The 27,696-nt window shown below is 39.1% G+C and overlaps 1 protein-coding gene and 1 pseudogene across 1 annotated transcript in view; one reads left to right on the forward strand and one right to left on the reverse strand.

Annotated features, from left to right (window-relative positions):
- FGD3 (FYVE, RhoGEF and PH domain containing 3) overlaps positions 1 to 27,696 on the reverse strand; it is a 160,400-nt gene that overhangs the window by 121,735 nt on the left and 10,969 nt on the right. The window contains exons 6-8 of the mRNA XM_055271917.2: positions 7,784 to 7,944; positions 5,652 to 5,788; positions 2,191 to 2,298 (exon numbers count right to left, since the gene is read on the reverse strand). The gene's annotated coding sequence lies outside the window, so the exon portion shown is untranslated. The remainder of the gene's footprint in view (positions 1 to 2,190; positions 2,299 to 5,651; positions 5,789 to 7,783; positions 7,945 to 27,696) is intronic.
- Positions 15,421 to 15,517, forward strand: LOC129480003 (uncharacterized; annotated as a pseudogene).

Raw genomic sequence — 27,696 nt, forward strand, 5'->3', positions numbered from 1 at the left:
ATTTGGAAAACTATAATAATAGCTTAGTATCTTTGTGGTGCTTACTATGTGTAAGACTCTGTGTGCTTCACAGCAAAAGTAATTTAGCAACTCTGAGTAATTTAGCAACTCTTTTGTGATAGATACTATTATTATCATCCCTATTTGACAGATGAGAAATTGAAGCAGAGAGAGGTTAAGTAAGCTGTGCAAGGTCACACTAGTAGTAAGTAAGTAGGAGAAACAAGGATTTAAATTAAAGCAATTAAATTCCAAGGCCTATATTCTTAACTGCTTTTCTACATTGTCTCACAAAAAGTATGAATGCAATGGGGTTCTTTTTTTCTTTTTTGGGGGGACAGGGTCTAGCTCTGTTGCCCAGGCTGAAGTGCAGTCGTATAATCATTGCTCACTGCAGCCTCAAACTCCCGGGCTCATGTGATCTTTCTGCCTCAGTCTCCCAAGCAGCTGGGACTACAGGTGTGTGCCACCATGCCCAGCTAATTTTTGTATTTTTTTGTAAAGGCAAGTTTTCACTGTGCTGCCCAGGCTGGTCTCAAACTCCTAAGCTCAAGCAATCTGGCTGCCTCAGCCTCCCAAAGTTCTAGCATTGTAGGTGTGAGCCACCACAGCTGGCCTAGTGCGATTCTTTTAAAAAGCTTGGAGACTTAGACCCTGCATATATATCTGACATGATCGTTTTCTTTTATGCCATTTCTTATTCTTATTGACAAAATGTCAAGCCATGATCAGTAATAACTAAAGACAATGATTCCACCCAGGACCTGAGAGTAATCCCACCTCAATTAATTATCCTTCATTCAACAGTTGTTTTCTGAGCACAATATTATGGAGTTTTCACTGTTTTAAGGGCTAGAACCACAGGAATGAACAAAAGCCATGCCCCTGCCCTCATGAACTAACATTTATACCTCAGTTAGGATTAATTAACTAATTAATTGGCCAGCTGAGGAGAAGGAGACATAAGATAAGCACCTGAAGAGGTAGAATTCCTAAAAGAGAAAAGGTAACATGAAAGTAGAGATGAAACATGCCTGAAAAAATGTCACTTACCTTTGCTTTGGCAACAATTTGGAACTCTATTATCTGTAATTAATTTCAGGCCTGAAGTTGCAGTGACTCTTCCCACAAGGATGTTATCTGAGTAATACTGCAATGGGGAACCTCATAGCTCAAGTGTACACTGGGGTGCTCAATGACACATCAATCATCTCCTTTGACACTACTGTTTCAAAATGTTAGTTTTCTTATTATTCAGGTATGGTGGGGCCAAAAGACCAGGAGACGACTGATATTGAACAGATAATTTGTTACTCACAGTTCCCAAGAGGAGGGGGCATGCCACACCACAGGGAGCCACATAGGGAAGCACCAGGGATGGTCAGGAGGCAGAGGGAGTGAGAGGAAAACATGGGCAAAAATCTTTATTGTGATATCCACAGGAAAAACAAGGTGAGGTAAGCATGTTTAGGATGAGCTAGTTTGAATAACGTTGGTGGGCTCTGGGGTATCTGGGCTGTGTCTAGTGTCTGGCACCTGGTTCTGGGGTAATTAGGGCAAGGGATAGTGCCCAAAGTGTTAGGGCCCTGTGTGAGCTGAATAAAGGAGATGGTTGGGGGTGCAGGCTTTCATTTGGTTGGTTTGCATATAAAAGGTGTGCTCTTGGGAAAATCGTTTGCTATCTCTAGGAGCTAATTAATCCAGGGAGACGCTGCCCTCCAGTGTTAGCAAGGCCCCATGATATATAGGCATAGAAAATAAAAAGGCACAATTAATATAACCATTGGCACTTCTTCTGCTGATCTCTGATCTATATATGGTCCCAGCTCTGTCATGATCGGTCTTAGACAAGGTACTTACTGGCTCTGTCACCTTATCTGTTAAATGAGGTGTAATTACCTTTCCACTCTAATACTTGTGGACTCAAATAGTTAATATTGAGTTTATAAATTAATATTTTCTACTTTTAGAATTTAAAGAGAGAGAAAGTAAAATTACTAGTAAGTTATCCCTTATATCTCAAAGACAGACCACTAAATCATACCCTAAGTAAAAGAATAATTGCTTTGCTAAATTAAACTCTCATAAAATAAAATAATATAAAATCTCACTGTATCACACTTAGTGAAATAAAGTAATAAGACCTTTCAGTGTGTCATGACATTCCTTTCCAACAAAGATATATCTTACTTGAGGTGACTTCTCAGTCAGCATTATTATCTTCTTTATTTCCATCCACACCTTCTTTCCTTTGACTTCTAATTCAGTAGTGACATGTTTTTCATTTTTGAAGCTTCACTAAATACAAAGGGGCAATGAAAAATCATAAAGAGACTTTTCAAAAAATTACACCTACATTGTTAATTCTTACAGATACCCTCAAAGAGCTACTGAAAAAGCTCAAATTGCATAATTATCACATATTTTCTAATACAATTTGAAACCATCTGCCTAGTAAAACACAGTTAAACCTTCCCTAGAAGAACACATCTGGAGTCTCTACAACTTTCATACACATTATCTTGCATTTAATAAAAAATTACTACTCAAGCCAAGAGACAGGACTATAGACAAAATACAGAGAAAAAAGTTAAAGAAAATGATAGGTGATAGAGATATTGAAGTTATCAAAACAAAGACTTTAAAATAATAGATGAATGTGTTCACAAAAATAGAGGAACAGATGACAACAATTAATGAAATGATTTTTAAAATGTCACCATAGAACTATAATCAATAAAAATAAATCTAATTGCAGCTCTAAAACTAAACAATGCAATAGTTGAAATTGAGATTTTAATAAGCAGAATTATAGCAGAATAAGTTCAGAATAAAGTTGGATTAATAAGCTAGAAGTCAGGTTAATAGAAAATATTCACTTAGAAGTAGAGAAAGAAGAAATGATTTTGAAAATCAAAACTAATGTAGGTTGAACACAGTATAAAAATCTAACGTGAAATTCTAGACGGGAAAAAATACGGAATAGCAATTTGAAGAGGTAATGGACAATAGTTTCTCCAAACTGATGAAAAATATTAACCCACAGATTCAAGGATCTCTATGAGCCCCAAGCAGTGTAAGTGCAAAGAAAACCACTCTAATGCACATAACAGCAAAAATGCTGAAAAACAAAGACAAAGAGAAAACTATAGAAGGAGGCAGAGAAAAAAAGACAAATTAACTAAAGGAACTAAAGTTGAACTAACTTCTGAACATAACTAGTGGAAGCCAGAAGATAACAGAATGATGTTTTTAAAGTGCTAAAAGAAAATAACTCCCAACCTCTAAGCCTATGCCCAGTGAAAATATCCTTCAAAAATAAAGATGAAGTCAAGATATTTTGAGACAAACAAAAAAATAGAATTCGACACTTTCATCTCTGCTCAAAAACAAATACTAAAGAGAGTTTTTCAGGTAGAAAAGAAGATTCCAAATAGAAACAGAGAAATAATAAAAGGAATGTGGAACAGCTGAAAGGGCAATACATTATTGAAATGTATTATATTATCTAAGAATAACAGCAGATATAATAGAAGAGGCTCATTTATCTCTAAGAATTTGAATATTATTTTAATGGCTTACTAACCAAGCAGGAAATATACGGAATCTGACTTTGGGTTCTTCCTACAATCAAAATGAGTTTAAGCTCTTTTTTTTTTTTTCTTAAAAAATTTTTAGAAATATTCTTCTCCAACAGAGGCTATTGTGTATAAATAAAAATATTATTCCAAATTGAAGTTTTTGAATGTAGAAGAAACTGAATGAGGATTAATATATTTTATTGACTCTCTTTTGACCTTTCTCCAAACATGTAAACCTGAAGTTTTCCACAATTTTAAAGACCCATTTCTCTAAAGAATGTTTCATTAAAATCTAGTTAATTCTTGTGTAGGACAATGGGTTCCCCATCCAGTTACTTAAGAGTACATGTCCAGTGCTTGAACCCTGAAGGCCAGGCCATAAGCCAAGGCCATGGTGCCCAAATGACAAGCAGGTGTCCCTAAGAACCCAAACATCCTAGACCATATCTGAAAACATACCAAGAAAAACCGGTCCCATTGCATGCAGTAGGCAAAGAGCCAGAAAATCAGCTTAAAAGCAGCTTAGAGACAGGTGGCAGGGTGGCTTTCTGGAGACGTCCTCCTGCTGCCCAGGAGTGCCCCATATGTAAGTCAAAAACAAATGGTAGTCTCATTATACTTGGCCTGATTATTTGCATAAAGTATAGTAAGAATAATAATTATCCACATGGACTCCTTTTAAGTTGGCTTTGCTAGAACTGTTATAAGGAATTCTAAAGTCAACTTTTTAAAAGCCTTGGGGCCAGAAGCCAAGCCAAGGATTTCCTATTAGACTGTGCTCTTACTATCTGTACCAATTCTTCTCTTTTCAAGTTCCCAAAGTATCTTGAGGTTCCTGGGCCTATTAGAAAGTGTCATTCTTTATTTGCCACAGGTCAGAAACCTTGTAAAGGAACATTTTAGTCAAGGTACTAGGCCAATCTTCTTTCCAACGGGCTTCTTGTTGGCTCATGACCTCCATTCCTCAGTCTGGTCACTCTAAAACTATGCTGGTCCAATCAAAGCCATGGTAAAATAACCAGTGTCTGATTGTGGCCTGTTACAAAACAAAACAGATCCTTACTGAACTTATACAAATAATTCTGTTTCCATAAAATATGAATACCCACAAATAGCTTCCAAATTTTGGAGAACTCAGGTAGAGACAAGAGTAAATTTTGCTCACAAAATAGTTTACTCAATCCTTGTAAGCTATAAGTAATTCAAAAGAATAAGATTTTCTTGATTTTTCTTTAATCAGAATAGCAGCCTTCCAAACAGGATGTTGTTTGTTCACTTCTTCTAAAGAAATGAGAGCTATTTATTGGGCATTGTAGAATCTAGCAGTTCATCACATAGTTCCAGAGGCAGTCCTAGGTTAAAAATATGCTCCCTGCTCATGAGTATCTCCTTCTTGCACTCTCCAGGTAGCCATATCCTATATAAATCATTTCTATCTCATCATGGAACTCTTTTGGGCACTGTTATTTCCATTAGCATAGGGGTAGCTTCAGTTAACATCCCATAGGAAGGCAGTAAATGCCCATCAAGTGGAAATTCTCCAGTCCAAAGTCCCAGGACTTATTGGGAGGTGCCCACAGGCTTTTGCCATAAGCCCCTGTAAACACTCCACAGAGGGCTATTGATGTAGAACTTTTCTCCTTAGTTCAGCTAAAGCAGGGTTCTGGTCACACAACCAGGAAAAGTTAGGCACACAGACACTTTGAAGGGTGAGTGGAATGGAATTATTGGGCAAAAAGGAAAAGAAGTAAAAAACTCCCAGCCAAGTGAGAAGAAGTCCTGCTAACGGGTCTCCCACCTCATAGACTGATTCCAGACCACACACACATACAGGAACTGAAGAGACCAGGCTCCTCCCCCCTGCAAATGGCATGAATTACCCATGGCCCCACCCCATTCTCCCAGTGTGCAGGCAGGTCAGAGGTTCTCTGGGGACTCTCCCCCTTACCTGCCTCCTGCATCTATCATTCCCCCCATCTAACTGCCATTAGAATAAGGATAAGGACAAGGACAAGGACAAGGACGAGGACAAGGACAAGGACAAGGATAAGGATAACGACCAATCTTAACTGCTTCCTGATGACAGGGAGCACTGTTTTGGGAAAACACCATCAGATCTCCCTCAGAGGTCTATTTAAGGGTCCCTGGCAGAAGGGGTCATCGTCTGAGATCATCTTGGGTTGCATGACCAATTGGAGTTTGATGGCCTGAAGGTGAGAAGAGACAAGCCGGATTATTAGAAAACATGTACCAAAATGCAGTAAGATGAGGGAGGCACAGTTCAAAAATCTAGAGGCATTTTGCCAGTTTGCACAGGGAGAGGGAGGCCAAAAGCCCGACTCATAAAAATACTTTTACTCCCTTGCTGGCATGTCAGGTTTCTGGGTTCCCTTCCCCCTAAGCCCAATCCTAAGCCAATGAGCTTAAGATTTTGGAAATTAACTTTTCCCAGTTTGGAGGATACATCCGAGGGTAGTGTCTCATAGTATCGAGACACAATTACCAATTATCCCTGTGAAGAAAGGACAGGGGAGGAAGAAGAAAGCATTTTTTTCAAAGAAGTCTTAGAGGTTCAGGATGCATTTGAATGGGGTACATACTGAAGATGAATGGCTACCCATCTAGAAAGAGGGGAGTGAGTCAACCCAGGTTCCCTTCTCTTCCTAGCAGATACCCAGGGTATGTGAGGGAGAGAAACTGTGGCATTGCTCTTTCTCTCTTTCATCCATATATCTCTGAGTCCTAGCAATCATGACAGGGTGCTGCTCATGGGTGTCAAATCAGCTTTCACCTATGTTAACAGGGTGAATAGGGAGTGGGAGCACCCACTCTTACTCACCCATGTGCCTTATCTCCCCTCCTGTCAGTAGCCTTTGAATTCCCTAGACCTCGTTTATGCCATGGATACTAGAATGACCTTTATCCATGAAACAGGACGCTTGGCTTAATTGGCAGGAATTAATCATGCTCATTTGCACTGTGTCTTTTAACTTCCATTATCATCTGCCTCTGGATCCCTCAGATCCAATTTTCTCTCCTAGGGCTTTGATCCGAAGCTTGGGATTGAGTTTGAAACCAAAAATGTGTCTTAGGGGGTTGTATAGACTCCTTACCATAAGCTGAATGCTAAGGGAAGCTGTGAGATTGAGTACTCCTCCAACAAGGGAGAGAAAAGGAAGTCCAGTGACACAGTCAGATAACTGGTGGCTATAGTTACGCTTGCTAAGATTTAGGTGCATGGGGCTTGGCTTTGGTTAGCTCCCTTGGTCTTGTTTCCCAAAAGGGAAAACCTCCAGGTGATGGGCATCCTATTTATTCCCATCAACTGCCAGGATTTGCAGGATAATTGCTCAGAACTAGAATACTGATCCAGATTTTTACATCACCCATCCCTTTTGTTCCTTCTGAGCTGCAGCCGGAGATTGCTGGTTGGTTCACAGGAATAAGTAGGGTTAGTCTAAAATGCAGGCAAAACTTAAAAACACTAATGAGTCTAGAATTTAATTACAAATGTATGACAAGTTTTGAAACATAATTTCTCTCCAGTCCTCATTTTTGTTAAAAACAAATCATGATAGAACTGAGTTGTTTGCAAAATAGACTTTAGTCTTACAATTCACCCAATTATTTGCATAAAGTACAGCAAGAATAATTATTTCTTTGTAATTGGCTTTGATGGAACTCTGTTCCACAAGGAATCTCAGATAGGACTTTCTGAAGCCAACCTCAGCCATGGGTTTGTACCCTCAAATACCTTTGGGTTGGGTAAACTCCCCTCTTCTTGAGGTCCCAAAAGGATTTGGTTCCTGGGCCTATCAGAAAGTGATGTTCTTGAGTTCATGCCCTTTGCAGGGACATAGATGAAGCTGAAACCATCATTCTCAGCAAACTATGACAGGAACAGAAAACCAAACACTGCATGTTCTCACTTGTAAGTGGGAGTTGAACAATGAGAACACATGGACACAGGGAGGGGAACATCACACACCTGGGCCTGTTGTGGGGTGGGGGGCAAGGGGAAGGAGAGCATTAGGACAAATACCTAATGCATGTGGGGCTTAAAATCTGGATGACGGGCTGATGGTGCAGCAAAGCACCATGGCACATGTATACCTATGTAACCTGCATGTTCTGCACATGTGTCTCAGAGCTTTAAGTGTAATAAATAAATAAAAAAAAAGAAAGTGACATTCTTCACTTACCATAGGTCAGGAACCCTGTACAGGGACTGTGTAGACAAGATATGAGTCAAGTTTTCCCAAGGGGCTTGTATTGGCTTTGCAAGTTGAGCTTAACTCCTTAAAGGGAAGCATGCCCTTCCAGTCAAAGCCTTGGTGAAACAACCAGTTTCTCCAGTTGCATCCTGTTGCAAAAGAAAATGGATTCTTACTGCACTGATGCAAACAACTATATTGCCATAAGTTAACAATACTCAAAAGTAGTTTCTAAATTCTGGAGAAGCCAGGCAGAGAGAGAAGTATGCTCCAAATTTGTTCACAGGAGTAGAGCTAACTGAATTATTAAAGGCCATAAATAGTTAAAAATAAATTTCCTTGACTCTGAAAAACAAAACAAGGATCAGCAATGTTCCAAACAAAAGTCAGAAAAGATTGCTTCAGCTTTCTATTAGTTCAGTCCATTCAGTTAACTCTTGTTTTGCTTGATATTTGTGACATTTCAGCTCTTCATGAGTCCTGTACATTTTTTCTTTATTCCAACGTCACAATCTCCAAACTTACCAGAAGCCTGCATTTGAGAGCACCTGTCAAAGTTCTATAACTGATTATAAACCATCTTTTCAAGAGGATCAAAACAAGACAACAATTGTCTATGAGCAACAAGATGTCCAGGGTAGTTACAGTCAGAAACATGACTGACAAATAAATTTGGTTATCTCTGTGGTTTACAATAACGTAACAACCTTAAATATGATTGACAGCATATACTCAGATGTTAGAATTTTAGACGTCCCGTACAGTTTTGGAACATAACTAATATTATTCCCTAAAATAAAACCTGAAGAAGATTAAACATCACTTTGGCAATCTCACGTACCTAAACATGTCAAATAATTCTGTTTACCTCTCTTCTGGATGCTCCAGGAGCCCTCTGTAGCATCCAAAAAGCCAGGTGTCAGGAAAGACAATTTTGAAACTGGAGTTTGATTTTCGAAGCCTCTTGAATATGTTAGAGGTTTAAAACACTTGATATTATGAAATAGAACTCCAGATTACCATAAATTATTTATTTTGCCAAAATGATGACTCAGAAATGTTTAAAAAGCAAAAACCTTTTATAATCCTTTACAAAGTTTTTCTAAAGAGCAGATTAGTGCCTTAAGAGTACCTTGTTGTGCTTTTATTTCAATGCTCAACATACACAAAAACCATATAATACCCTTTTGAATTTAGTTAATATGTTCATACACAAAATGTCTTTTGCGAGATTAATTTTTACACTCCTTTCACAACGTTTTTGAACTTTTAGCTTTATCTTATCTAATTCAAAACAATCCTTTAACCCTAGGCAAATTTTACATTTTCTCAGCATCTGCATTTTACCAATAATCTTTAAGGCTGTTTTTATTTCCCAAAGATTAAAGTCATGTGAACTGAAAGGTACCACAACTGTTATTTTCCCTTTAAAAAATATTTGATCCAAGTGCTTATCTTTTTTAAGTCAATTAATTAGAGCTCCTTTTTTATAGACATCACACACCCAACACATACGTAACTACAACGAACAGGCAGAAGAAAACCCAGTAGCCGTAAGATTTTTCATTTGCCAGTCTCTTTATTGGATTATTGGCCTCCAGATGGAACCCTTTAAGAGACATGCAGCTTCTAAGGCCTAATAAACAGGCATAACTGGGAGGCAAAAACAGATTTTGAGAGGGATCTATCTATTTTTAATTCCTGGGGTTCCATGAGGAAAACAGGTTTCTTCCTCAAATGGGGTCAGTGGTGCCTTCTCTGTTTTTCCCAAGGAGTCTCATGCCCCTAGGAGTTATCCTAGGGCCTCTCATGCATGGATTAAGCATGGCAAGACAAAATGGAGAATAAGAATTCAGCTGACTGAGAAAAAACCCTTTTCCAGTAAAGCAAGATCCATTCAGAGGAAAACATATAGGCCTTTTAAATATATCTATAATTTGGATATCCACTTTTAATTACACTGAGTGCTCTTTAAGAAAATCCTTTTAAATCCCTTGGTATCTGACTTTAGCCATGCCAAGTGACCAATGCTTCTGGCTTTCAGACTTTATCCCAAAGTTTCAGAGAAAGGAAAATCCAAGGCGGTTTGTGGAGGGGAAGAGAATCAACAAGTGGCAAAGGTCACCCAGATATTAAACCAGAAAGGACTCATTTCCTAAGTCAGGACTGAACCTGGGCTGCCATTTTAAAATGGCAGAGGCTAAACAAAGCATTGCCACGTGGTTACAAGTCATGTTTCCAAGGATATAAAAAAAGATGGAGGCACGCAGCAAAGTTTGCTACTGACCATACAGAAAGATACGCAAAGAACACTAGATTGGCTAAAGCTTAAGACCAACCTTACAAAAGGAAAAAAAAAAAAGGTTTAAAATGCAGGGTTGGAAAGATGCCTGGGAGAAGAACCTCTTATTCCTACCCAAAAAACAAGGAAAAGGCTGACATTTCTGAGTGATGGTGGGGAGGGAGGAATAATTTATTTTACCCTCACAAGTCTGAGGACAAAATGTCTTAGAAGCAAAAGGGAAAATGATCTTTTGGTTTGCATGTTACTCACCCTTTCTCTCATGCCCCACATTGGGCACCAAAATGTTGCAGAACTTTGCTCCTTAGTTCAGCTAAAACCTAGTTCTTGTCACACGACCAGTAAAAGTTAGGCACACAGACACATTGAAGGGTGAGGGGAATGGCATTTATTGGACAAAAAGAAAAAAAAAAAAACTGAGGAAAGAGAGAGGAGTTGCTGCTAATAGGCCCTCATCTCACAGACTGATTCCAGGGCCACGACACAGGAACCAAAGAGGTCAGACTCCTCCCTCCTGCACACAGTACCAAATTCCTGTGGCTCCCACCCCATTCTCCCTGTGCACAGGCAGGTTAGAGATTTCTGTGGGGACCCTCCCCCTTATCTGCCTTCTGCATCTATTAGTATCCCAAAGACATATATGCACTCCCATCTTTATTCAGCCCTGTCCACAATAGCCAAGATATAGAAACAATCTAAGTATCTGTCAACAGATGAATGCATAAAGAAAGTATGGAAGATTTTTTGAACTAATAGAAATAGAGAGTAGAATGGTGGTTAACAGTGGCTGGAGGGAGGGGGAAGTAGGAAGATGTTGGTCAAATGGTATGAACTTTCAACTATATAAGATGAGTAAGTTCTAGATAGCTAATATATTCTGGATATACAATACTGTCAATGTAGTTAACAATACTATATATTATATATTTAAAATTTGCAAAGACAGTAAAGTTTCAATTATACAGATTAATGTGTTCTGGATAGCTAATATATTCTCCGTAAACAACACTGTCAATATAGTTAACAATGCTTTACATTATATACTTAACATTTTCTAAGAGGGTATATCTTAAGTGTTCTCATGAAAAAAAGAAAGAAAATGGTAACTATATGATATAATGGATATTAATTAGCATCATTTTGGTGATTATTTCACAATGTAAGTATATATCAAATCACTAAATTGTCTCCTTAAATAGACACAATTTTTAATTGTCAAATAAAAAGTTACAAGTCTACAATTTAATAAATGAGAGCAATGGCCATGACAAATGTATAAGATTTTAATAGTTTTAAAATTACCACTATTACTTATTCTAATATATGTAAATATCTAGACAAAATTGTAACTTTCTAGTAAATGAAATTACTAGTATTGATCTAAAAAAAGCAGAAAATCTTATTAGGCCAATAATCCTCCATAATGTAAATTAAAGTTTAATACCTACCTCCAAGTTACTAAACCAAACATGTGGAAATAGAAAGTTAAAAATGTACACTAGTTAAGAAACTATTCTAGGACATTTAAATATGTGAAAAGCTTGCCATCTCCCATGATAAATCTAGCTGTGATGTTAAAACTTAACCTGATTTTTTTAAAAAAGGAAAATATGACCTATTTCACTTATAAAAATATGTTCAGGTATCCTAAATATGTTAGCCATATAAATTGTTATATTCAAAGAATAAGCCAATACAACATTAGAGAATGTGACCTATTTTGGATTAATGATATTTACAGAGGTATAGCTAAGGCTCTAAGGACAAACATTTTTAAAAGTTGCAGTCCAGACCCAGGAACTCCTAGATACATTCCCTTGATTTGATTCAGAATTATTGTTTATCGATTTTTCCATTTGTAGACGTTTGTCTTGTTTCCATCATTTGGCTACTGTAAATTGTGCTATTATGAACAACCGTGTACATGTTTTTTTCAAATTATTCTTTTAATTTTGGTGGTAAAATATGCATAACACAAAAGTTACAATTTAATCCATTTGTTAATGTACAGTTCAGTAGCATTACCACGTTCACAGTGTTGTGTAACCATCACCACTATCCATTTCTTGTACTTTTTCATTATCTCAACCAGAAACTTTGGATCCATTGAACAATAACTCTCCATTACCCCTTCCCCAGCTCCTGATGACCTATTCTACTTTCTGTCTCTACGAATTTGGCTATTAAAAGTAACTCATTTTTTTTTTAGATGGGGTCTTGCTCTGTTGCCCAGGCTGGAGTGCAGTGGCACCATCTCGGCTCACTGCAAGCTCCGCCTCCCAGGTTCACACCATTCTCCTGCCTCAGCCTCCTGAGCAACTGGGACTACAGGTGCCCACCACAACGTTCGGCTAATTTTTTGTATTTTTTTAGTAGAGACGGCATTTCACTGTGTTAGCCAGGATGGTCTTGATCTCCTGACCTCGTGATCCGGCCCCCCTTGGCCTCCCAAAGTGCTGGGATTACAGGCGTGAGCCACTGCACCAACCCTAAGTAACTCATTTTTTTAAATGTTACTCTGAGTCTGGATGAAACTCACAGAATTTTTTTTCAACTCCACTGGTACCTTCTGTACCCAGAAGCCACCAGAGTCCCAGACAGAAGAGCACCAGCAGAGGATCCACCTGCATGAGTCTCCTTGGGGTAGCCAATCAGGGGTTGGATTTTAGGCTTCAATGACACAACACAATGGGAAAGTTTGAGGGTTTTTTTTAGTATTTGCCATGAAGCCACACACATGGAGCTCAGAGAGTGTAGGCAGACAGACAGAGAGAGAGAGAGAGAGAGAGAGAGAGAGAGAGACAGCACATGACAATGAGCAGTATATATTGGGAAATAGGGTGTGGGTCACTTTAAGTTCACAGGCAAATGTTTGAATGATCCATTTAAAGAAAGTGATGGAAAAGCAGGGAGCCCAGTCTGCTAGCCAGGAGACACACCTCTAACTTTTATCTCTGGCTACCAGCTTGAGTCATTTGAGTGTGTTGTAGAATCGGAAACCATGTGAAGGATGACTGAGCCTTGCTTCTTGCATGAGAAAGTTAAATTTATATTTAAAAATGGATGTTAAGGCAACATAAAATAAGAAGCACTCACTATAATTCAGCCCTTGATGTCTCAGCATCATATTTAAAAGTAAGGCAAGACAATCAGAGTTGAGTTGTGGAGATCTATTGACTTTAAGGGGAAAGGCTGGTTGTGGTGGTTATGTTTAGAGATGCAGGGTGGGAGATTGTGATGTCTGGAGGGTGGTAGCAGAAAAAGACACTAAGGAGTGGGTGGTTCTCTCCCCTAGAGGTCACCAGTTGACTGATATGGGGCTGATGCCTCCTGGGGGAAAGCAATAATCTTCACTAATTTTAGTAACCCGAATCAGAGTTCCCTTTAGTGTGGACTTGTATCTTTGAGCAGAGAGCAAGAAATAATACCAGGATTACAGGCTAACGAGACAGTGAGTTTAGGAAGAAGAGTGAAAAAAAGTGTCAATTTCATGCCTTAGGAGAGGCAGTCAGTTTATGAGCATTTTTGGTAATGGCCTAATAGTTTATAATAAATGAGAGGATGGTGTTTGTTGACCAAGGCATCATTGCTAAGATGACTGTCTGAAGTTTTGGCCAAGGGGGTTGTTCCTTGAGCCCCATCCTTTATTTGGGACGTGTTGGCTAAGGGATGGAAAGCAGCAACATTCTATTAAGCTCCATCATGTATGATGGTTGCAGTGCCATTCACATAGACAAACTCCCATTACTGTTTACTCAGTTAATCTCAAGCAGCTTCCCAGGTAGTGAAGGTGTCTGGGAGAGGAGTGACTTCCTCCAGCACCCTGACATCTGGCAAGAAACTGAGGACCAGCGATGCTACCCCCTCCTGCAGGTGAAGTATACCAGAGGGCCCAGGTTTGGTTCCATCCTGTCTTAGGTAGGCCTTGGTGGCTATGTCAAGCTTGTGGGGTGCTGTTACCATGGCCCAAAGCATAATGGGCAGCTGAGTGTGAGGGTCACAGGTTCAAGGTCTATGAAAGCCTCTATCCAAGACAGCTCAGTAGGTGTCCAGTTATTTGTTGTTTATAACAAATATAAAACATAAAGCATGAGGCCAAAAGGGGAACTATCTCTCATCGGAAGTCCTGGGGCAACTAATGGCCAAAATAAGTGTTGAGAGACTCCAGGAGGCATTACAAAATGCTGCCAATCTCTACAATGAAGGGGTTTTTTGTTTGTTTTTGTTTTTAAGGGCTCACACAGAAGTGCTTGGTGTAAATTAAGAAGTAAGATTCATAAATGTTGCCACCAGAACCCCAAAGTACAAAGAAATATTGGTCTTAAGTGTCCTTAATGCATGTATTAAGTGAATATCCTTGGAGAAGAATGTCAATGTAGTGTCACACCTGTGTTCCTAGAGAAGGTGAATGTCTTTAGATCTTGTCTGCAAACACTGTGTGTGATGACAAAGTAGTGGTGATCCCCCATGGGTAGCCTGGGAAGGTATACTCTGTCCCTTCAGAGGTGGAAGCAATTTGCAGCTGAGAGGCTGTTGAAATAGGCACTAAACAGCAACTCGGCCAATTCTATAAGAGCAAAAGATTTTCCAACTGTTAATCAGATGAAGTCAGTAATTTTAATATTAGGTGTTGAGTATGGGGGCCCTGATGGATGGGAACACAGCATTAGGCTTGCAGCAACTCATCATAAGATACCCTTCATATTTTTTTTTTCAGATTTGGAAACAACAAGAAAATTGGGCTATTAAATGGATAAGCAGTGGCAATAACCATCCCTTTAATAATTAGGTTTTATATAATTAGTTTTAATCATTGAAGGCCCTGGTTCAGCTAGGAGCTCATGGGGTGCCATTTTATCAAGCCAAATTGTAAGCACCAAAGGCATTTATTTATTGTGTCAGAGCACCTATATTCAACACAGACTGTTTTACGTAAATGGGTATATCACTAAGGGAAATCTAGGAAAGGCTACAGTTAAAGTGAAGCATACTCATTTTTAAAAATTTATATTTGGATACCTTCTCAAGATTATAGGAAAAAACTGTTTAAATTTAGTGAGATCCCCAGGTATAACTTAAGTCTCAGTATTGATCAAGTCCATAAAGTTTTGTAAATTAGTGCATTTTAACAAATGTTAAAGTTGAATTAAAACTGATATTATCAAGAGGCACAGAAGCCAATTAGTGCCCTTTAAGTCTTTTTGTAGATAAATTCTTTAGAACATAAATTAGCATATAAAATGTGAATTCCCAATTGGACCAAATTATGAAAAATATATACACAATTTATCTATTTATCATATATTTATATTAACATATATAGATTCTTTTGTAGGTCATAAGTACGATGACTGTCTTCACACTTGTGTGAGATATGCTTCCCTCAAACCTTGCTATATTGGCACATTACCCAACTGACAAAAAAAATTGAATGTAAAATTTATTTAATTACCTTCTATTTTCCCACTGTATCTAGAAGTTTGTTCACTAACCAGTAAGTAATCTACGGCTAGCATTATATTTGCTAGACCTGGCATTTCCTCAATACTTAAAGTTAAAATTTTTTGTTTTGTTTTACTTCAGGCTTTTAGCCACCTGAATCCAAGGTTCTCAGTTTCTGTCTTTGGTTGATAAGAGGAAAAGTGGGAGAAGGAAAGGGGTGTCATGCCTTAGGCAATAGGCTGTTTCTAGGATGGTCCCACCACAAGGTAATCTGTCAATTTTTCCTTTTTTTTTTTATAAGTACAACCTTTAGAATGGCTTGAATTTCTAGGTGGCTAAAATGTATTTTTTTCTTTATTGGCTCTCCTTGGATGTTTACCTGACAAATTTCTGGTGGTATCAAGTAGCTCTTGTTGTTATGACCTGACAAATTATTACTATAAAATGCTGGGGAAATCTCTGTGTATACCAGCCTTCCAAGTGTATTAATGACGAGGAGCCAGAATTCATCTCCTGGATCCTTGACTCAGTGCTTTTGCAGCCAAAACATTTTTGGAGAATCCTAGCTATCAAAATGTAACTTTTGTTTTAAAATGAAAAGTTACATTAAATCATATATTTAAGTAAGCATTGCCTGTATCTATGACCCTGTGCCACATGCTTCAGGAGGATATAAAACCACCTTTTCTCCCTTCACAATTTTACCATTCAGTGAGTTAGAACATAAACATTTATAGCACAAAATGTATTTAAATATAATTTAAAAAATAAATGGGCCAGGTGCAGTGGCTCACACCTGTAATCCCAGCACTTTGGGAGGCCGAGGCGGGCAGATCACAAGGTCAGGAGATCGAGACCATCCTGGCTAACACGGACCTCGTCTCTACTAAAAATACAAAAAATTAGCTGCACGTGATGGTGGGCACCTGCAGTCCCAGCTACTCAGGAGGCTGAGGAGGGAGAACGGCGTGCACCCGGGAGGCGGAGCTTGCAGTGAGCTGAGATCGTGCCACTGCACTCCAGCCTGGGCAACAGTGTGAAACTCCGTCTCAAAAAAAAAAAAAATTAGCTGGGCATGGTGGCGGGTGTCTGTAATCCCAGCTACTCAGGAGGCTGAGGCAGGAGAATCACTTGAACCCGGGAAGCAGAGGTTGCAGTGAGCCAAGATCGCACCATTGCACTCCAGCCTGGACAACAAGAGTGAAACTTCGTCTCAAAAACAAAACAAAACAACCCACAGGCAAAAATACAGAGTGGGAGAGATCAAGTCAAAATGTAAGTACGGATTATGTTTGGATGATGGGACAACAGATAAGGTTTCCTTTTTCTAAATAGTGCTCTTAAATATCCCAGCACTCACTTTGGGAGGCCAAGGCAGGAAGATCACTTGAGCCCAGGAGTCTGAGACCAGCCTAGGCAACATACTGAGACTCTGTCTCTGCAGAAACTAAAAAAAAAAAAAAAAAAAAATTAGCTGAGTGTGGTAGTACACAACTGTAGTTCCAGCTACTTGGGAAACTGAGGTGGGGAGGAATGCTTGAACCCAAGAGTTAGAGGCTGCAGTGAGCCATGATTGTGCCACTGCAATCCCAGCTGACAGAGACTCTGTCTCAAAAAAAACAAAAAATTCCAGCACTGAATCTAATCATCTGTGGGCTATGATCAATTTAATTAAACCTCTTGTCCTCAGTTTTATACATAATTAAAACATTTTTTGAATACGTACTACACTAACATGTCCCAACTTGCAAACATACAAAAGAATATTGGGATAAAATGACTGCAGAAACAGCTACAATTCTTCCTTCTTCTCTGTACTCACACTTCTGGAACTGGGCAGCTTCTTTCAAGAGGTGAGATTAATATTTCCACTTGTGAATCTGCATTGGCTTTGAATAAAGTGCTAAAAATGTTGAAAAGAGAAGTAGCAAATAAATAATAGTGAAGACAGAACAAAAGATGGAGATTCAATATTATGTAGCTTCTTTAGGAGATATCAAGTCATTTTATTGTATTTGCTCTTATGAACTCATTTCTTAATAAAAATTCATCAGCTTCATTTTTTATTAAAAAACAAGTTTTTTGTTTTTCGTTTTTTGTTTTTTTTTGAGACGGAGTTTCACTCTTGTTGCCCAGGCTGGTGTGCAATGGAGTGATCTCAGCTCACTGCAATCTCTGCCCCCCAGGTTCAAGAGATTCTCCCGCCTCAGCCTCCCAAATAGCTGGGATTACAGGCACCCACCACCACGCCTGGCTAATTTTTGTACTTTTAGTAGAGATAGGGTTTCATCATGTTGGCCAGGTGGGTCTTGAACTCCAGACCTCAGGTGATCCACCCACCTTGGCCTCCCAAAGTGCTGAGATTACAGGCGTGAGCCACCGTACCCGACCATAAAACAAGACTCTTATTGATGTGACAAGTTAACATTAGATTTTAACATTATCTCTACACATTGACAGTGACACACTGAGCCATGAAACTGATACTACTAGACAAATATTTCATGAATAAAACACTTCCAACTTAAACATTTGAAATTTATCACTGAAATTGTTCACGTTGATTGACATTACACCAGAATATCCTTGAAATAGAGGCAGACCTCTTTCTTTCTACTTCTGGATCATCACTGAGAAGAGTAAGTTACACTGAACTCATTAAGTCTCTAGGTAGACTATCAAAAATGCAAACATCAATTACTTAGCAATTGTTGCTGAAGGATGTTGGTAAAGATTTAGTCATCAGTAATCATACTACAGTTGAGACTCATTGACCATGATAACATTATTGAGCTAAACTATTATTACACTGTCTTCTTGTTCCTTGATTGCTTCCTCTATCTGACCAGGCTGGGTCTCCGACAAGGCAATAAATCTTCCTTCCCAGAAGTGAAAATACATTTAATTGCCCAGAAAGGAGGTGACAATAAAAGTCATTTTGTCCATCTCCAAAGTTGATTTTTGTCTTTGAAAATGATTGTTTTACAGTCTTGTACTTAAATTTCCCATTAGCATTGAAGGAGGAAAGTTAACTCTCCTTTGTTGCCTCATCTCTAGCTTCCTCATAAAGCTCTTCCTTCAGACACTTAGGCAGAGTGGGAACCCCACTTTCCAGAACCTGATTTGCAGTCACCAAGCTCTGAGGGTTCCTTGCTCCTTCTATTCTCTACGGATTTCTTACTTTCTTACTGTGCTACTCTGGTGTGGGCTGGAAAGGTGCAATTCCTCTGAAGCCAAAAGTTAATTATATTCTTTAGATAGAAGTCTTGCTTGAAATAAGAAATTAGGAGCTCTCTGATTATATTCATTCATACTAAGTTATTAGATTAAGCAACTATTATGTCAGACCCTGAGCTGTATATACGGGAAATGAATCCAAAGAGACCGATGGAGGAATAAATGACACTGCCTTAGTTTCTTGCACTCTCTGGCCATTGGAACTTTTACCACCCCAACAGATGTTCAGAGAATCTAAGAATCTTGGGTCTGGCTTATTTTTCATTTTCTCATTTTCAGCAAACTAATAGAGCATGATGACAAATATTTCAGTGTTTCCTAATTTATTAGTGTTTTCTTATCTGCTAAGGTTTTTAATGATACATGAGTGATTATTCCCTCCATTGCTTCCAAGCAGACCCAATGACCACAACTACTGCTGTCAGAGTGCTGCAACAAACACTCTATTTACACCTGTATTTGGGAGATAGACTTCTTTTCTCCCACTGATTCATCCCGTTTTGTTTTTTTTTTTTGGCACCATTTCTTATCTCTATCTAGATAAATCTGAATTATACTATAGGTCGGGGGCTTTACTACAGTTTCAGAAATAGTCATGTACAAGGCTGTCAAGGTACTGCCCTCTGCTTACATTTCTTTTTTTTGAGACAGAGTCTCATTCAGTTGCCCAGGCTGGAGTGCAGTGGTGCAATCTCGGCTCACTGCAACCTCCACCTCCCAGGTTCAAGTGATTCTCAGGCCTCAGCCTCCTCAGTAGCTGGGACTACAGATAATGGACCACCATTCCCCAATAATTTTTGTGTTTTTAGTAAAGATGGAGTTTTGCCATGTTGATCAGGCTGGTCTTGAACTCCTGGCCTCAAGTGATTTGCCCACCTCGGCCTCCCAAAGTGCTAGGATTACAGGCAGGAGCCACCGCACCTGGCCCTGCTTACATTCTTAATAAGAACTAAGAAACATAAGACATACACATGTACAGACACACAACAGTGACAAGCGCTATTTTAAAAAGCCCCACAAAAATAGGATTAAGTGTGGAGGTAGCTTTTGACAATATGATGTACTATGTAGACTGAAAGACTCCTTGCAAAAGATTCCTACAGATGTACCATCTATAGAAAAAGCCCTTCAAAACATATCATGGCTTCATAAGAGAATTAAGGAAAATCTTTTGAAGGAGGAAATGACATGAAAGCATACTATAGCTGTTGGAAGCCCCAAGGGGTATCTACCAGTCCTTGGTTTCCTCAAGTTTTTGTTTGTCACGAGAACTACATATCAGCACGGAAAAAGAGAAAAGCCCTGAGGCCTACTTATGGCAAGTTTTTAGATAATAAAAATAAAAAACTAAAAAGCTAAAAAATGGTTATCCTTAGGGAAAGAAGGAAGCAGAAAAAAAAAACCATCCCACAGAGTAAGAGAGAAGTGAACAATATTTGCTTTTGCACCACTTCTAAGTGGAGGGAAAAAGTCTCCCTGGAGAATTGGTGGTCACAGGTAAGCCCTCACATGGGTTTAGGAACTGAATACACAGTATTTGCAAGGTCTGAAAAACTACAAGGCATGAATTTTAACTTAAAATGAACTCATTGCTAATATCTCCAGGGAATGGTAGAAAAAAACCGCAAACCCTCTCTGAAAAAGCAAAAAGGATCTGAATAAAGGACTATCCATATTCATTACACTTTAGAGTTTTCTTGCAAGCAATAAGAAACAAAACGCTTTTCTATATCAATTAGACAGAAAGGATTCTCCACTCATCTCCAATGCCTAATACTACTACTAGTGATGGTGATATTTTAACATTTATTGGGAACATGTACCAGACAACATATGGGTTAAAGTATTTAATTTCTTCCAGTTCACAAATGAATAAATAGGAAAAGGGCAGGTAAGTTACCTACTCAATGTTCCAGTAATAAGGGAATGGTAGAACCGAGATACGTAACATATGATGTTTAAATTTTGAGGTAAGATGAATGACCTTTCTTACATTCATACTATTTCCCCCAAGCATGCATTTTCTTTTCTTTTTTTTTTTTTTTGAGATGGAGTCTTGCTCTGTCACCCAGGCTGCAGTGCAGTGGTGCAATCTTGGCTCACTGCAAGTTCTGCCTCCCAGGTTCAACATTCTCCTGCCTCAGCCTCCCCAGCAGCTGGGACTACAGGCGCATGCTGCCATGCCCGGCTAATTTTTGGTATTTTTAGTAGAGAAGGGGTTTCACCGTGTTAGCCAGGATGGTCTCGATCTCCTGACCTTGTGATCTGCCCGCCTCGGCCTCCCAAAGTGCTGGGATTACAGGTGTGAGCCACTGCACCCGGCCAGCATGCATTTTCTAATGTTGAGTAAGGTGAGCTCTGAATAAAGGCTTTTCTAAATTACAGATGCTTGTTGACTTACAATGTTTATGTTTATCAGGATTATGTCCTGATAAACCCTGTAGGTTGAGGAGCACACTGAATGAGTACTGCTTTCACACACTGTAAGCTGGGAAACATCTGGTATTTATAGTCACAAGATTACTCAAAGTGTGAGTTATCTGTTTTGAAGTTGGGATTCGCCAGTACCTTGTTTACATTCAGTTTTTTTCTTCCAATGTGAATTCTCTTATGTTGAGTGAGCTTGGCGCTCCAAATGAAGGGCTTCCCTCATTCCTTGCATACAAAGGGTTTCTCATCAGCATGAATTTTCTGATGTCGGGTAAGATGTCATTGTTGAATAAAGGCTTCCCCACATTCCTTACATTTATAGGATTTTTCACCACTATGAATTCTGTGATGTTGAACAAGGTGTGAACCATGACTAAAGGTCTTCCCACAGTCCTTACACTCATAGGGTTTCTCACCAGTATGAGTTCTCTGATGCTGAGTAAGTTCTGAGCCGCAACTGAAGGCCTTCTCACAATTCTTACAGTTATAAGGTTTCTCACCAGTATGAATTCTTAAGATGTCAAATAAGGTGTGATAGCTGAATAAAAGCCTGCCCACATTCCCTTCATTTATACGGTCTCTCACCAGAATGGATTTTCTGATGTCGAGCAAGCTGTGAAGCTTGCTCTGAACGTCTTCCCACATTGTTTACATTCATAAGGCTTTTCTCCCATATGAATTCTCTGATGTTGAGTAAGCTGTGATCCACAGTTAAAGCCTTCCTACATTCTTTACATTCATAAAGTCTTTTGTTAGTATAAATTTTCTGATGCACCTCTTGAGAATTCTTAGGTAGAGGCCTGTGAATGTGTGCTGTTGCTGGATGCTGATTAAAAGCAGGCATCTCTTCATAGGTGATTTTCTCTCTCCTGAAATACTCATCTTCAGTTATCTGTTGTCTTTCAAATAGGCTTCTGAATCTTGATCCACCAAAAGCATGGTTTTTAAATATTTCCATTATATATCACAGAAATGACCATTTTTCAAAAATGCTTTTGAGAAATAATTCCTTAGTGTCACACATGCACTGCAAATCTGACAAACGAAAAAATGATAATTTCCTGTTCCTTGAAAAATAAAATTTCTATGGCAGAAATGAGATAAGTGTAAATAATGCTCACTATAAATAAATGGATGAAAACATTCTCAGATATTAAGGACAGGTATCCAGAAAGGGACTAGTAAAAAATTTGATGCAATGAATAGGTCAACATTGAGTAGAGGATAAACAGTATTCCACAAATACTATATAGTGTATTTACAGAAACTTTTAAACTACTAAATGCTTATACTATACTTTGAGAAAAGAGAGGAGGAACTCAGAGAGTTCCAGCTCTGACAAATTAGAATGGGTTGGTTTAGAGAAAGGGATACATCACTAATGAGTTCCACATGGAAAATGACCAGAACACAATTAAGATCAGCCACATTTTCAGGTCCCACATTACCTTCATGTCTCAGGCAAATTACTTAACTAACTTGAGCCCTCAAAATCCAATAAGATAAATGAAGTTAAGAATATTCTCATGGAATTGTGAGGATTAAGACTCAAGGTCTTTGGCACAACAAAAATGCTTTAATAAGTAGTATCTATTATTAACTATTAGAACTATGGAAGACTTTGGCAACTATGAGAATTACACAATGAATATTACTTAAACCCATCTTTCACATTACTGCTCAATAAGTGGTAGTTATTGATCTTCTTATTACAGCATAATTGTGGAAAATATTGAAGGAATATGGATTAAGAACACTAAAATAGACTCCCCAGGGAGGAAAACCAGCCAGTTAAATGTAAGTCATTTTACTATTCTACTGTTCCTGTCCCCAGTCTATTGATATTATAACTTTTTCACAGTCCATTAGCTGTCTTGTTCTCATTTTTGCTTATTCAGCTTTCATTCCTTGATCTAGCACTATAGTTCTTAAATCAATCCCTAACTCTGGTTCAGCCCAACACCCTGCTTATTCTGTGCCTGCATGTGCATGACTAAAAATAGCTAAAGCAACACATATCATGAATATTTAAAGTCCAATTTTCAATAACACACAGACACACACACACACACACACACACACACACACAGGTATGTATATGTAATTTACTTTTTTTCCAATCACCTTTCCCAAGTTGAACTTTTAACAAAAGATTTACATTCAAAGGAGTACACATACAGGTTTGTTACATGGGTATATTGCATGATGTTAAGGTTTGGGCTTCTAATGATCCCATTATCCAATAGTACCCAACAGGTTAAGGTTTCAGCCTTTCTCCCCTCCTTTCCTCTTCCTGTTTTGGACTCCCCAGTGTTTACTGTTCCCATGTTTGTGTCCATGAAGTATACGAATCTTAATCTTGGCCTCAGCACTGACCTGCAATTTTATTGTACATTTCCTTGATCAACTTAAATCAGTGAAGAAGTGACATAGGAGGTAAAGTTGCCCAGTGAAATAGAAAAGAGTCGAGGAGACCCAAGTTTTTATGGGATTTTGGTATAATAGAGAACTGGACTTCCAAATGATGGAGGAAGAGGATGGGATAGTCAAATAAATGGTGATGAGAAATTATCATTAAAAAATTATTTCCGGCCGGGCGCGGTGGCTCACGCTTGTAATCCCAGCACTTTGGGAGGCCGAGGTGGGTGGATCACGAGGTCAGGAGATTGAGACCACAGTGAAACCCCGCCTCTACTAAAAATATAAAAAAATTAGCTGGGCACGGTGGCGGGCGCCTGTAGTCCCAGCTACTCGGGAGAGGCTGAGGCAGGAGAATGGCGTGAACCCGGGAGGCGGAGCTTGCAGTGAGCCGAGATTGCGCCACTGCACTCCAGCCTGGGCGACAGAGTGAGACTCCGTCTCAAAAAAAAAAAATTATTTCCTACTTCATAGCACATACAGAATTAAGCTGCAGATGGATTAAAATCTAACTATAAAACTAAATTTTAAAAAATAAGTAAAACTTGTCAAGATGAAGATTTGCCCCAAAACCTTACATTAAAAAATGATAAATTGTTGCATGTACTCCCACTTTTTAAATGAAACAAAATGGATGACAGACCATGTGACAGCTGTGGTCAGCCCAGATGTATCAGGTAAGGCCCCAGCCTTGCAAGCAAGCCTATCACCCCAGCCTGGTCCAGATTGGCAAAAGTGCTCAACCTTCTCCAGATTCATTAGAAATAACAAAAAGCTGTTATTGCAAATCATTAAATTTTGGGAAAGTCTGTTATACAGAAACAGCTAATAAAAATTGGCATCCATAGTGGGATGTTGCCGTAACAAAATCTAAATTTATGGCACTGACTTCAGGGCTGGACAGCAGCTGAGTCTGGAAAAATGAACTGCACTTAACAAAGGCTTGGAAAATGGTGATTCGGTTACGTAGTGGTAGAACATTTGGTAAAAAGACTGCTCACAGTAGTATGGAAAAGAAAGTATTCAATAAAGTTTTGAACTTGGATAAAATTTTTGCCAGTCAGAAAGTTTAAAAGTGTCAGCTGCTTGCTCCTAGTTTCATATGGTAAGAAACTGCAAAACAGAAGTGGTCAATTTGCAAATAAATTTAGAGAGCATAAAGAATGTTCAGGAATTGGTATGTTGAAAAATGAAGTTATATCTTACTCCAGCCTCTCAAGCCAGTAACAGATCAAATCCACATGATAAGAAAGACAAGGGCTCAGCATAAGAGCAAATCAAGGGTGTGGCTGCAAGATGATGTACTAAGACTTCTGGAAGTATTATGGCAGTCTTAGTCATTTTCAGTTAGATGAAAGGGATTTTTGGAAGATAAAAGGCATAGTCCTACGGAATTTAATCCTCAAAGCAATAAATAGGTTTAGTAAGAGGGGCATTCCTCAAAAATGACTGATAATGAGTATGTTTTTTCCGGAAGCATGCTGGGACCTATACTGAGTAAACAGAAAGCACGCAAAGTATTTAAATGATTGCACTGGTGAAGGTGCTGCCGGCCTTGATTAAAGAGACTGAGATTATTCCAATTGTCACAAGTTCTCTCAGCTCCTACTTTTATAAACAAGAAGCAGGCCAGGAAGCTCCTAACACAGGCTATTTCTTCAACAGCAGCAACAGGGTGATGGGAAAGGAAAGCTGTCTCTGCAAATCCAAGGCCAGAGCCAAGAACAGTGGAGATCAGTGGACTGGGAATCGCCCTCAGGGAGCAGGACTGGAGGGTAATCAAGGAACATTTCTCACCATAAAGTTAGGGTACTTGGCAACATTTGCCCAGAAAAAATTGAGAACTACTCTGGAGCCGTGACAGTTATGCAGCTCTCTTTCCTCTTTTACAATGGGCTTGTCCACTGTGGCTGTCCGGCCCCCATTCCATCACTGTATGCTGCGTGTGTATGTGTAAGGGCCGGGGGCAGATAATCTGTCTTTTAGCTCATAGGTCCCCTGGTCAAGAAGAGCTTCATCTGAGGATCAAATGTAGACCTATTGGAGACTACAACATCCTGGATGTTAAGCTGGGTGCTATGATTTGATGTTTGAAGACCGTGGGATAGGGTGAGTGGAGACTGCATTCAGGAGGCACATGGGTCATTGGGGCCAAAAGGCAGACCACAAAAGTGGCCCCAATTCTGTGTCCTCATTTGCAATATGAATTTCAGCTCTTCCTATCAAAGGGTAATGTTTGTTTCCCACTATGGCCAAATCAATCAAATCTGTCAAATGGAGCACAAGTTCCTAGAGGCCTTGTGGATCCCTGCCCTCTCCTAAAACTTGTCTCTGCCACAATAAGAGCCCACAGCTGCCTGCTGGAGGAGGACAGACCAGCAAATCAAAGTTAACTCAACCCAGCCTGGCCTAGATCAGCAGAACTGCTCAGCTGATCCTAGAATGGAGAAAGCAATAAATGTGTTTGTTGTTGTTGTTGTTTTGTTTTGTTTTGTTTTTTTGAGGTGGGACCTGGCTCTGTTGCCCAGGCTATAGTGCAGTGGCGTGATCACAGCTCACTGCAACCTCTGCCTCCTGGGCTGAAGCCATCCTTCCACCTCAGCCTCCCAAGTAGCTGGGAATACAGGCACTTGCCACCACACCTGGCTAATTCTGTATTTTTTGTAGAGGTGGGGTTTTGCCATGTTGCCCAGGCTGATCTCGAACTCCTGACCTCAAGCCATCTGCCCCCCCTTGGCCTCCCAAAGTGCTAGGATTATAGGTGTGAGCCATTGCACTTGGCCTAGTCATCATTTTAAACCAATAGGTTTTGCCAATTTTATTTACCAATAAAAATTGGTAAAAGTTATGTTATTTTTGTTTCTTAAAAAAAAAAGAACAAATCTTCCTTTTTTAAAAAAAAATTTTATTTTTTTTTTGAGATGAGGTCTTGCTCTGCCACCCAGGCTAAAGTACAGGTGGTGTAATCATAGCTCACTGCAGCTGCAAACTCCCGGGCTCAAGTGATTCTCCTGCCTCAGCCTCCCAAGTAGCGGGGACTACAGGCATGCACCATCACACCTGGCTTTTTAAATTTTTTTTTTGTAGAGATGGGATCTTGCTATGCTGCCCAGGCTGGTCTCAAACTCCTGGCCTCAAACAATCCTCCTGCCTCAGCCTTCTGATTCACTGGTATTATAGACACAAGCCACTGTGCCTGAAAATATTCCTTTTAGTAGGCTGTCTCCAATGAGTAAGACTGCAAGTTAACTTTGATATTTACTTTGAGGTTATTTTTATTTTTTGAAATTTGTAGTGTTGTTTGTTTTTGAGAATAGTGAAAAAACAAGCACTACTATCCCCATTCTGATCCCCCCCCACAGAAAAAGAAAAGGCAAAATTGTACTAAATGTTAAATACAGGCATTTATAAAGTGTAGCAGAGGTACAAGTGGAGATAGATGAATCAAATTGCAAAACACAGCTCTGAAACAGAAGTGTAAAGATAACAATTTATAGTAAACAAATAATCTAAACCAGTAAGTCTAGAATAAATTATTTAATAATAGTTGTGGTGTAGGGGTTAAAATTTGGGAGGGAGGTAGTCATCTCATAGCCAAGACACATTTGCAATAATCTTTTAAAAGTTATGTATAAAAACCATCAACTTGCAGGCAAACTAGAAAACAAGAGGTTAAATCCTTGTGGATGTTTTAGAGGTCAAATATGTTTCAATAACAGAAATAGAATAAATTATAAGGAATCTGTTTATGTAAAAATTGGTACTCACCAAAAAATAGAACCACTATGACAACGCATAATTATGTTCTTTATATAAACGGCCATAAAAGAAAAGTATAAAGACAAAAATGCATACATATAGGTAAAGAACAAAGATAAGGCACAAGAGAAACCCTCACACATGTAAAAGAAACTGGGGGAGGCCAGGCACAGTGGCTCATGCCTGTAATCCCAGCACTTTGGGAGGCCAAGGTGGGTGGATCATGGGATCAGGAGATGGAGACCATCCTGGCTAACACAGTGAAATCCCGTCTCTACTAAAAATACAAAAAATTAGCTGGGCATGGTGGCGG

The sequence above is a fragment of the Symphalangus syndactylus genome, chromosome 3 (assembly GCF_028878055.3).
Source record: "Symphalangus syndactylus isolate Jambi chromosome 3, NHGRI_mSymSyn1-v2.1_pri, whole genome shotgun sequence".
Lineage (NCBI taxonomy): Eukaryota > Metazoa > Chordata > Mammalia > Primates > Hylobatidae > Symphalangus > Symphalangus syndactylus.